The sequence below is a fragment of the Balearica regulorum genome, unplaced genomic scaffold (assembly GCF_011004875.1).
Source record: "Balearica regulorum gibbericeps isolate bBalReg1 unplaced genomic scaffold, bBalReg1.pri scaffold_57_arrow_ctg1, whole genome shotgun sequence".
In the NCBI taxonomy this organism is placed as follows: Eukaryota; Metazoa; Chordata; class Aves; order Gruiformes; family Gruidae; genus Balearica; species Balearica regulorum.
Window position 1 is genome coordinate 74,214 of NW_022679074.1, and position 12,499 is coordinate 86,712.

Sequence of the window (12,499 nt, forward strand, 5' to 3'; positions counted from 1 at the left end):
AGGTGGTGAAATGGCTGGAAGTGTAAAGGTGAGGTCATGTGAAATCCAGGAGTCGAACGGTGAGAAATGTCCAGCTATCCCTCGTCTTAAGGCAAGGATCTTGGTCTGTGGTCTGCTGGTAGAGCAGAGATGTGAATGTAAAGAGCGGCTGGAAAAGCAGCCTGTTCATGCGAATGGAAATAGCTCGCCACCTTGATGAAACTTCAGCCTTCCTCTTCCCTTGCCTGTGACTCTTTTCACATGCTTTCTGTTGCTCCTTCTAGAGAGAATTGCTGAGGCTCTGGAAAATGCCTTCATACTTCCGCAAAGTCATCCCATATGCCATCCCCGGGGCCCTGGCCCTTCTTGGCTGCTGGTGGATCTATTCCCACAGAAAAAAGCAGGCAAGCTCTTCTGACAACCAAGAAGGAGTAGCTGCTGAAGAAGAGCAGCAGCAAGAAGTGCCAGAGGAGGATTCAACACCAATGGAAGAAGCAGGCGTTCTGACGAGAGAGGCAGCCTTCGAGGAAGAGGAACGCCCAGAGAATGAAACCTTGACCTCCCTGCCATCAGCAGGGTCGACGACGGCCTCTCTTCCCTCTCAAACTCAGGAAAGGCCAGATCTCTCAGAGGACCATCCAGACCCGTCTGTAACGACACTGCAGCCCAGCACCGTTGCAGACAACAGTGCAAAGCCAGAACCAACAGGACCTCAGGATGAAAGCAGTGGCCCTGCTTGTCTTTCTCTCCCCCTGGCCTCGGAGTGTCACGGCAGTGCTGCGGTGAGCCTGGTAGACGATTCAAGCTCTACTGCCAACCCAGATCAGTGTGCAGCAGGTGGGTATGCATTTGCTCTCAGAATTCCCATCTCTGTAGGATCCCGTGTTAGCTGGGCGATCTTCAGGGTCTGTTGCCAAGGGGCGAACAGGCTGGTCCCCTTTCAGTACAAAGTTAATTCTTGTCTAAAGCTAAGCGTGTGCTTGAGTAGCCCAATGAAGTGGGCCGTGTCTGGATGGAGGCCAGGCTGTTGAACACCTTGCTGGTTTGAGACGTGCTCATCCAAGTGGTTTCTGCTTCAGTTCAGGCAGCCTCTAGGAAGCACTGGGTTCCTCTCTGTGCTGATGGGCTGCTGCTGAAAGGAAGCTGGAAGGCAGCAGGTTTCTGAGGTGCTGCTGGATGAAGCAGGGAAGTGCTCTGAGGAACTGTGATCAAATGAGGTGGTTGCAGACCACTTCCCCGGAAGCCTTGTGGTTTGGAAGGGTAGGTGCACGCCAAGAAATCCCTAGAGGGAGCAACGTTCGAGGAGTTCCTCCATCTGTCTCGGTGTTGCTTTTGCCTTCCACATCCTGGATGGTGTGCGCCTGGCAGAATACAGCGCTGCCTGAGCAACTGTTAGGTAACCCGTCTGACCTTGGAGATGGATGTTAAAATCCTTTAGAAGAGCCTGTGGCGCCAACAGCCCCTAATGAGGGGATGTCTTGGGTAATTGCTACAAGCAGTTGGAACCAAGCTGCTTGCTGCAAGAGATGGGGATTGAGTTTGCCAACAATGAAGGATGAAATGCACCGCGAACTTTCAGTGGTGAGCACAACCCTAGGAAGAACAGGGTTTTGCCTTGTTGTGAATGCTGGTGTGCCAAGAAGGTACGGGAGTGTGTTGTGGAGCCTGGGGATGAGAATGGCTATGAGCTCTGCACTGAGCTGAAGGGTAGGGAGAGGGGCTACAGCGGGTCAGGCTGATGATGGGGCCATGTTGGATAAGAGGTCCTAGAGCTGACCTTCGCCCCCAGGCTGTGAGACTTCAATCCTCATCCTTGTCCAGGAAGTCCATGGCAAACAGCTGCCCTCTTTGGCTTTGCCTTTCTCAGCATCTGTGCTGTGCACCTAGTGAGGATGTGGCAAATGGGAAGCAGCTGTTGGGTTTCTTTTTCTCTTTGGTCTTGCGCTGGATGGTCTGACTACTTGCAAGCAAGTGAGGCTCTTCCTGCTTCTGCTGGTTCATCTGGAGGGAGGAAGGATCAGCCTTGTCTTACACTGACTGCACTGTGTCTGGGCTCTGACCAGGAGGAAGGTGTTTGAGTTTGCCCCCTTGCCAAGTGGGAGGATTCCTGGTATCAGCTGATGGTTTGGAAACAAAACATGGCTCAGCTCTGGCACCTTCTTTCACATAGGAGAAATTTGAATGCCTAGGAAGAGCTCAAAGGAAGCTCTCTAGGAAATGCTGCATTTTCCTGGCCTTGTGTCTGGTAGCTGGACTGTGTGGGTTGTCTGAGTGCTAACACGTGTGCATGTCTTGTAGGTTTGGCTGTCAAAAGCATGTCTTTTATGGACAATGACTGTGCCATGAGGAAGGCAGTGACGCACCAGTATGCTCGTCCAGAAGGAGACTCCCGCAAGTCCGACTTTACTATCTGGGAAATAGAGGTCCCAAAGGTAACCAAAGGTCCCAAAGGCTGCTCACACCTCCTGCCCTGCCCTACATAGCCATCTTCTGGTTCTTCCAGTCTGGTACCGGCTCTGTGCCATCCCAGGGAGATCCGCAACCACTAAACGGAGAGGATTTAAGCATTTAGCTCCCAAGATGTGAAGATGAATCTATGAAAATGAGCTGTGCTTACGGATCTCTATCTACCTGACCTTATCCCAGACCAGCCGAAGTCTGCCCTGGTCCAGCATTGCCTTTCTTATCCCGTCTGGCCGGACGCTACAGGAACTGGGAATGTGGCTGAAATAAGCCACAGAGAAGAGTGTTGTTTGATCTCTGTTCCTCTTCCTAACTGTTGGTTTCTCGACTCTTTCACAAAGGCTTTAGTTGGCCGCTTGAATGGCAGAAAAGGAAGATTTATGAACTACCTGAAGGAAGCGTCTGGTGCCACAGTTTACGTCACAAGACTCCCTTATTTCCGTGACTCCCGAGTCTGTCACATCGAAGGTAAGTGGAATGCCTCTCGATTTGTGCTCTACTATGTAGCTTGGGGGCATCGATGGGCAAGGAATTGAAACAGATTTTGTGGCTTTGTGAGTCTAGTGCTTTAGAAAACTTTTCTGCTCAGTGCTGTTACAGCAGAGGTATCTGCCAAGTCGCCTGTGCCTTGGCACGTGAACCCTCTATTCTCGAGTTGAGAATGCTTTTTAACACCTTCAGCTGCTGTAGTTTAACCAATGCCTTTTGCAGGGTCACTTCAGGCTTGAAGAAGGAGCTAGGGCATGCATCAGGAAATACAGCAGTCTTGCCTGTGAAAGATGTTAGATTAGTGGTGGGGGTGTCCTCAGCATATATGTGCTAGAGACTTCCTTTGGGATTTTTGTCTTCCAGGCTCCGCACAACAAGTAGAAAAAGTCCTAGGCCTGATTGGCCAGAAGGTCAAAGGGCTGTGTCTCACCAACATCCACGCTCTACCTCCACCAACACCGTGACGCTTCATTCGCTCCTTATGACTGCCTGGGTAAGTCCCAGCTTGCTGGCTATGCTGATGTCCGGGTGGAAGGCTCTTGTTGGTCACTGCTCACGGAGTGTGCTAGATCCACGTGGCTGGTTCAGAGCTGCCCTGAAAACCAGTTTGGTTTTGTGCGGCTCTCCGTTCTCCAGCTTGCGTAACTGTTACAGATCAGATTGATCTCCCTGGTCTTCCACTCCTGCTTCCATTCTGCCTGAGCTGAGAAATGTAGACTCATAGTATCATGTAGGTTGGAAAAGACCTTTCAGATCATTGAATCCAACTGTCAAGCTAAGACCGCCAAGTCCACAACTAAACCATGGCCCCGTGTGCTGCATTTACAAGCAGCCTTTAAAATACCTGCAGGGATGGTGACTCAATCACTTCCCCTGGCAGCCTGTTCCAGTACTTGACAACCCTTTTGGGGAAGACATTTTTCCTACTATTCCATTTAAACCTCCCCTGGTGCAACTGGAGGCCGTTTGCTCTTGTCCTATCTCTTGTTGTTTGGCAGAAGAGAAAAACCCCCACCTCACTCCAACCTTCTTTCAGGTCCTGGGAGAGAGTGGTAAGGTTTCCCCTCAGCCTCCTTTTCTCCAGGCTAAACAACCCCAGTTCCCTCAGCCGCTCCTCATCAGACTTGTTCTCTAGACCCTTCGCCGGCTTCACTGCCCTTCTCTGGACACGCTCCAGCACCTCCATGTCGTTCTTGTAGCAAGGGGCCCAAAACTGAACATAGTTCTCGAGGTGCGGCCTCACCAGTGCTGAGTACAGGGGGACGATCACTGCCCTAGTCCTAGCTGCAATGCACACTAAGGAGACTTTCTTTCCTCCACATGACAGCTCTTCCTCCCAGATGGAGTTCCTGTAGAAGTGCTTGTGGCCAACCAAGTCGATGCTGGACACATGTTTCTACAGCAGTATACACACCCCACTTTCCACACCCTGCATAGCCTTGACCAGCAGATGTACGCCTGCTACTCTCAAGCTGCAATTCCAACCCTGCCAACTCCAGTAGAAGGCAAGTAACTTGCTTGCTCACAAATGGTTCAGCTGAGAAACTTCTAGTGTCAAGCGAAAGCCTGATGCCCCCGAGTTTGGCTTGGGAAGTTTCCCAGTGGATGAGAATGTGACAGTTCAGAGAGTTGCTTGCCTAGCTGCTGCCAGAGCAGAGATGTTGCTCTACTCTTGCCTATCCCCCTCATGCCTGGAGTACCCCCCTCCCCAGCCACTTGGCTGCATGTTGAACTTCAGAATGAGATCAAGTCCGCCTCGGGGGATTTCTAACCAACCTGGCCCCTGGAGGATTTTTGGTGACAAAGCGTGGGACTCCTCCCAAGTCTCCATCGGGTCACTGTCTGCACATGGTGTAAAGTGGAGGGTGCATCACAAGGAAGGAGGGGGAGGGGTCCTTAGGGCTTCCTTTCCTTTTTGGAGACAGAGCTCACTGTTAGTGACCAAAGGCTGGAAGGGAACTGGACACCTGGCTAGAAGAGCATGGTAGTGGCAGGCAGAGACTTGAGAGTACAAGCCAGCTCGCCGGTGTCCCAGCGGCAGGCTTGTCTGATGGAGGGCTGGGGAGCGTGGAAGGAAGATGGCAGCAGCATGAGAAGAAATGCTGTTGATTCTCAGTAGAGACCTGTGCAGCACTAGGACTCAGCCTGAAGTGCTGATTTCTGGGAAGCCACTTCAACGGAGCTCTTCTGTTTTGCAGTTGGTATTATCTGCGCGGCTCCGGGCCTGGGTGGCGCATGGTTACGGGCTCAAGTCATCAGCTACTTGGAAGAGACCGGTGAAGTGGAGCTCAGATACGTGGACTACGGAGGATATGACAAAGTGAAGATCGACACGCTCAGACAAATCAGGTCTCTAACTGCTCTTCTCTGGCTTGAATCTTCATCAGAGGCATCCGTATCGTTTGAATTGCTTATAGGATTTTCCAGAGCTGAAGTGGGAAAAGGTAGAAAGGTTTGTCTCAGCAGCGGGTGTGGAGCCCTTGGGAGCACAGCAAGCTCCTGCAAGGCTTTTGTGAAGGGGAGGGGAGAGGCAATTGCAAATTCTCCCACCTCAGCGTGGAAGCTGAGCAAAAGGAGGCCTTCAGGAGGCCCCAGAGTGTAGTTAATTGATGAGGTAGGAATAAGACTCGGATTCTCTATGCCCCAGCCCCATGGGCTGGGAGAGCCATACTGGATGAGGGTTTTCTTACACAAGCCCAGGAAAGACTTGATTGTGCCCCAGAGGTGGGAGAAAAGCAGTACAGCCTCCATTAGGGAGGTGGGTTTTGCTTGGGGCCCAGTCCAACTTGGCATGCTAATCAGACAATTTACTGCTGCTGTTGCTGCTGCTGCTTAGATTGCTGGGGGGATAGTCTGGGTTTTTTTTGACTGTCATTAATTTTCAACTGAATATCTGTTAGAGCAATTGATTAATCAATGTCACCTTCAAGAATACAGGAGTAACTTAAAGGCATGTTCTTACGATGGGATCGATTCTCTTTTCTTTAAGGTCCGATTTCTTATCACTGCCTTTCCAAGGAGCGGAAGTTTTACTGGACAACGTGGTACCGCTTCCAGGTAATGGGACTCTCGAGACGTACCGTCGGTGGTGCTCCTGCAGGTTTCCATGGATGCCAACTGTGTACAAGCAAGGACTCTGTCTCAACCTTCTCCCTCCTCTTGCAAGCTCAGCCTCTGATGGGACTAGAGCGAGAAATTGTATTTTCTTCTTGTAAATGTGCTAGCATGGCATAAGCTGTTCGACTCCAGGGGAAAGAGGATAAATGGCCAGGCTTTTTTGTGCATGGAGGAGAGAAGGAATGACTCTCCTAAGCAGCAAGTTGGCAGGACTGGCAGTGTAGAGGGTGAAGTAGCTGTACCTACGCTGCCCCCTTCTGGCACAGAGTAGCTGTACACGGCAACTTCGTTTTTAATCTGCTGGACAAATAGCTGGCATTTCCCTACGCAAATGACGGAGGTGCCTGGTTCTGTGTTCAAAAGACTAGCCGCCTAGAGATGCTTTCTAGTTTGCTGTTTTTATTGCCCCTGCCCTCACTGCCCCCCATTCTTTCTGGTGATGTTAGAGATGCAGGCTGTGCTGGTGTCTCAAAAGCTGCCCTTCTGAGTGCGGGAGGGGTGGCTGTAGGAGCTCAGGGTCAGGCCAGGTTTCAGCCCTGGGTTTGTGGCTGGCAGCACTGCAGGAGGTACAGGCCCTGCCAAGACTAGAGGGATGGCAGGGTTTAAGCTGCTTCTAGCAGAAGTCAGTGTTTTGCATGTTCCCTGAGGAGATCGACCTCGTTCAGGATTTGTGGGCTTGTCAGGAGTTGTTCACTTGCTGCTGGAGATGGTCTCGCGGTGGGGAGCACGAAGGAGAAGCTGTATTTTGCAGCAATGTGGTAGGAAATAAGCAACTGTCCTCCAAAATGACAACCCTTCTGCCCAGTCACTTGTAACTGTATTGCCCGGGAGACAAGGGTTTCCTGCTGCATTTACAGGTGTGGAGTTAGCAACGGTACCCACGTCAGCTGTGCAGGCTGAGAGACTGGAGCTGCCTGTGCTTGCAAAGAGGGCATTTGGCACTGCTCAGGTGCCAGCCAGCCTGCGGTAGAAATGCTTTTGAGCTCCCTGTGAGAGTCCTGCGCTCTGTGCAGGGTCCGTAAAGTCCTGAAGCCCCTGAGCTTAGTTTATTCAGGATCAAAGTACTCATGGCAGCTCAAAGGTACCGCAGAAGTCTACTTTTCTGTCTTGCAAGCCTGCTACTTCATCAGCCACCGATGTTCATGTTCACTTAGCTGGTGGCTTTCGAAAGCACTTTGCCCTTTCCCTTTGGCAACACAGCAGGCATACTCCTTGTGTGACCTCCAGCTTAACAGACTGGGTTCAGCAAGTGCCCACAGCAAGGGGAGGTGAGGATTATTCTCTGGCCTAACTGATGTAGGAGGTGCAACAAGATGAGCTGAATAGTCCCTTCTGGCCTTTAAAGCCCGTGACTCTCTCTCTCATTTGTTTTCTCCTGCTCTCTTCTTTCCACAGGCGAGGATCACTTTTCCGCCAAAGCTGACGCCGCTGTTGTTGAGATGACCCAAGGCGCAGTCCTAGTGGCGCAGGTACCTGAGAGCTGTCTGCAAAAGCCTTGTTGCTGATTTGACTGCTGCTGTTATCCTCTGTGTTATCCCCCTAGCCCACCGTGTGTGTGTTCAAATCCAAAACAAGGGCCGAGCTTGTCAGGCCGGCTGCTGGGCAGGGTTCTTGTGGAGCAATCTGGGTGCTGAGAACTTCCTTGTGTAGCATCGGCACTGCTCCGGATGCTGTGGCTGGGAAGGGTTGAGTGTTCCCTCTTGTTGCTGATGTGGGCCGGGAGGCAGGGCTCCTGAATGGCTTTACAGAGCACAAAGTGGCCTGTTGTCCAGCGGAGAAGTATTTGCCTGGGTCTGCACTGCTTTGCCAGTCTCGGCTGTCTTTGCAACACCGACATCTGGGACCTGGCCTCTGGCTGGCCAGAGGGAGAAGTAAGGCTTCTGGCAGGGTCCCCAAGGCTTCTGCATGTCGTGCCTGATCTCAAGGGAGAGGCGCTTCCCTCTTTTGAAGTGCTTCTACTCGTGGCTGTAGCCATCCCCGTCAGTGGAATTGGGACGAGTGGGAAGCTGATGGCATTTGTGATGCTCAGTCTCAGAGCTTCCTTTGCTTTAAGGCAGTGCTCAGAGGCGTCACGAATTCTAGCAAGGGCATGGATTTGAGTGACTAGAGACAACTTGCCAGCAGGCTGTTGTCTCTACCAGCTACTGCCTGGTAGCAGTAGCTACCTTTCCTCCAGCCTCCACCTAAGTTGATGTTTTGAGGACCTGAGCTGCAGTGACTGGTGCTAGCCTTGCGTCCTCCATGGCTCGGACCAGAGAATTGCTGAGAATTGCTCACACTCATGACCTGAATGAATTGCTGCAGGCTGATGCCTGAAAACTAATGTTTTTCTGTCTTTCCAGGTCACAAATTATGACAACGCAACAGGTCTGCCACTGATCCAGCTGTGGAACTTGATGGGAGACAAGGTGTGTATGTTGACATACCGATTTTTTTCAACACTGTGAGAGTTTCTGATTATGCAGACTTGTGATTAGGACTTGCTGATGTTTCTTTCTCGTGGCTTGTTCACCTTTCTCCTTTTTTTTTTTTTTTTTTCCCCTCCCTTTAGGTGGTGTCAGTGAACAGAACTCTGGTGGAAAGAGGACTGGCTCAGTGGCTTGTCTACTAGCCATGTCCTGGGCACCTTGGGAAGTCTTTCTGCAAATAAATCTTGTTTTGCACTATTACAACCTGGTTTGGCAAGTTCTTATAAGGAAACCTATTGACAGCTGCGTGTGCAGTTTTGGTGGTCCATTCAAAGGCGTTTTGCTGAACCGGAAACACATGCCTCATCTCAGTGATGACAACGGGACGTTCTTGGATGACGATAACCTGTTAGAGAGGGATGGGATCCACCTGTCTAGAAGAGGCGGGGGAATCTTTGGCAGCAGGCTGGCCTACTTGGTGAAGCAGGTTTTAAACCGTACAGACTCAGGGGCTGGCGTCTGTACGGTTACATGCAGAAGAGTAGCGAGGAGATAGGCGATGGAGGTCAGTACAGCTATTTCAAGAGAGGGGGGGAGGACAAAACCAACCCAAAATCGCCCCAAGGCCCCTTCCCATCTCCACTACCACCAAGGAGAGAGCGAGCAAGCGAGCGACAAAAGCTTGTGTCAAGGGCTGATGCTCAATAGCTGGCAGTGAGGGAGCTGCTCGGCTGCGTATGAAACCCTGACCCAGAATCAGGTCGTCTATGAATGATTTAGCGCCGGGTGCCCCATGATCATGCGGTACGTGACGGGGGAGAGGCGGCGCTGCATCTGTCCACCCCTCCGGTCCTGACCACCAGCGGCACTCTGCACCAGACCCTCCCCAGGCGGGGCGGGCGGGGAGCTGTTGCAAGCCCACCGAGGCATCAGCAGTGCTGTGGTATCGCTACGTCTAGTCAGGATTCTGACTTACAGTCACAAGCCCGCAGATGGTAGCCTCGTGCCAGTGGCTCCTCAGCGAAGCGCACGCACCAGGGGTCTGAACTTGTGGTTCCTCTCGTACGGAGCAGGATTACTATTGCAACAACACATCATCAGTAGGGTAAAACTAACCTGTCTCACGACGGTCTAAACCCAGCTGACGTTCCCTATTAGTGGGTGAACAATCCAACGCTTGGTGAATTCCGCTTCACAACGACAGGAAGAGCCGACATCGAAGGATCAACAAGCGACGTCGCTATGAACGCTTGGCCGCCACAAGCCAGTTAGCCCTGTGGTAACTTTTCTGACACAGATGGCACAATTGAGTATGTCTTTTGATTCTGGCATCCTGAACCACAGGACAGTATCCAATTATATAGGAGTAGGTCTCATTCTCCGCCTGACAGTGGCGACAGGCTTTAATTTGGGTTTCTTGCCTACCCCTTGCCAGAAATTCTCTTGTTGGGTAGGCGTTTGCTTGCAGCTGTAATGCTGTGATGAGCTTTCTGTGTGGTATGCCCCTATAATGTTCTATCCAGTTCTTCCTGATCTTATCCTTCTCAAAGTTGGAAATCCCACGGCCCTGGGATAGCAGCCTGGTCCACTTTATGAATTCTTGTTTTCTCCAGTCACAAGGTCTCGGGAAGATGATTTGTGGAGCGGACATCTCCCATTCCGAGACAACTTCTTCACCGCCAATTACATCTGCTACTACCAGAACCGCTTTTGGGTCCCAGATAGATGGTACTTTATCTCCTCCAGCTGCAATCCACAACTTCCCAAATTCCTTCTCAATACCCTCCTGCCGTACAACCGCCCTTAGCATCTCATCTGAAGACTGCGCAATTCTGTGTAGTCTTCTTGATATTCTTAAAGTAGAACCTTCCACTTGACAGGGACAGAAATGTGTTTAGGCTAGTGCTTAGACACTGTTGAATTTATGGTTCAATGCACTACTTGCTTTGCTGATGACTGTATCTCTGAAGAAGAGCCGAAAGACTGATCAAAAGCATGCTTTGCTAAAGAACATCCTTGAAGGAGAGCTGAAAAACTGATAAAGAGGAAACATCCTGCCCCAGAAGGCGCTGAGAGCTGGGCGAATGCCCGAGAGACCTGAAGTCAGCAAGAAGCGCCAGTAACCAGGGGATGGGAAAGGTGGCTGGGGGGGTGTGCAGGTTTAGCACCACCTACCCAATTAAAGGACTGTGCAAGTGACACACACCCTCAAGGAGCATTCCTGCTAATTTAAAGATGCTTGACCAATAGTAGATGATGCGGTAATTGATACCCCATTAGTGTAAATTTTGGCGGGTTTTTCTAATCCTGTAACAAGGTAAATACGTGGTAGATTCTGTGGGTGGTGTGCTAGCTGTGTGGAATTACCACCTAGCGCCCATCTCTGTGCAGACATGAAAGAAAGAAACTACCTCTGCTCTGTGTGTCTATTGGCGTACTGCACGCCAGGTAAACGATCCCACTTTTGGGACAACACAACCACCCTTCCTGGAGCTAGGTGTAGAAAGCTAGAGTCTCTTGGTTTCATCAACTGGCCTCAAAGCGTTCGTCTTTAGTCACTGGTGTGGTGGTGTCTGGGCACAGTGGCCCAGCTAAGCTTCTTCACACCCTGGGTGTGTTGAGCGTGGGCAGTTTCAGGGTGGCCCAGCACCATGCACCCATGCCGTCTGCTCAGCCTCCTGGTTCGCTGAGTATCTTCCGATTGCTGCTGCCACGGCTGGCAGCTCCTCACAGCAGAGGACTCCCTGACCCAGACCCCAGCACCCGCCCTGGCTGTGGTGGGCACCTGAGAACGGGACAGGAGATGGATGGCTGTCATTATAGTGTGGTCTTGAATGGCAGAGGAGCCCACCTCTATGGCTATTGATTCTGGGAAGCTCCACCAGATGAGTGCACTGGCACATTACGCTATTTTTAAAAGACATGAGTATTTTGGCAATATGAACCCCAGAGCTGCAGTTTCACAAAACCCACCAAGAACAGTTGGCGTGACCTGCCAGTCTGCTGGAAGGCTTGGCAGAAACAGCCGTTCCTTCCCTGCAATGATGATGTCACAAGCAATGTCAGCACAAAGCACAGGGACCAAGTAGAAATGACAGCAAGAGCTTGGGCTGATGCTGATGTCTCCCTGCGACTCTCCTGGGTCTCCAGACAGGACTCCAGGTCCCCGGCAGAAGCCCTCAGTCTTGGCTGTAGGAGGGGAAACAGCACCATCTGTTTGCAGCGGTGTTTTACGAGCGTCTTTGTAGGGAAGCCAACGTGGCCTCCATGGTCAGATGTCCGTGACCCACCCGCAGGGATGGGGATCCATCCCCAAGCCACAGGCGCGGTGCAGCATCCTCTGCTATCCTGGGTCACGTTGAGTTAGACCTTACCTCCAGGCACCCAAAGGGAACACCTGACGTTTGCTCTGAGTTTAGGCTTATGAGTACGCGTTGCACAACGTGCGTGCGTGCCGGGGCCAGAGGAGGGAAGAGGCACGAAGGGTCCCCAGACAGGTCAGACAGCCCCAGGCTAGGGGCTTCATCTCAGACTTGGGTCTCCCCTTCCAATGCAGGCTTTGCCCTTCCACTCCCACACAAGGACACAAAGGCACCCACCTTGAGGTCCAATAGCCAGGTCTCATCCCCTGCCCCATGTTTCCCCATAGCCACCTCACACACATGCCAGCCCAGAGCTCTCTGGGGGCTTGACTACAGGCTTGGGAGAAATGAAAAAGATCTGCTGTATTGAACCAGCTGGGAAAGGTACAATGGGTGGTCTGGGGCATCCAAAGCACAACGGGTGGTCTGCGACAGCCAAAGCTCTCGTGGAGCGACCGCTACTTCTCCCTGCTGCTTTTCTTCCTGCTTTCCAGCAGGAGCAGCCCCTGCTGCTTGATTTCTTGCCGGGTGGGGACAAGGCCATCGGAGGTGTCTGGAGGAGAGAGCAGAGAGGAGCGGGATGAGGAGAGGCTGTGGGGCCACCTCTGCTGTGCCCATGTCCCCGGGGAGAGCCAGCACGTTACGGAGGCCTCACAGGGAGCCCTCGTGCTGAGCCCTCCA

General features: G+C 51.9%; 1 pseudogene; it reads left to right on the top strand.

Moving 5' to 3' along the window:
- The first annotated feature begins 287 nt into the window (after positions 1 to 287).
- LOC142599812 (A-kinase anchor protein 1, mitochondrial-like) lies at positions 288 to 8,710 on the top strand (annotated as a pseudogene).
- Positions 8,711 to 12,499: the final 3,789 nt, after the last annotated feature.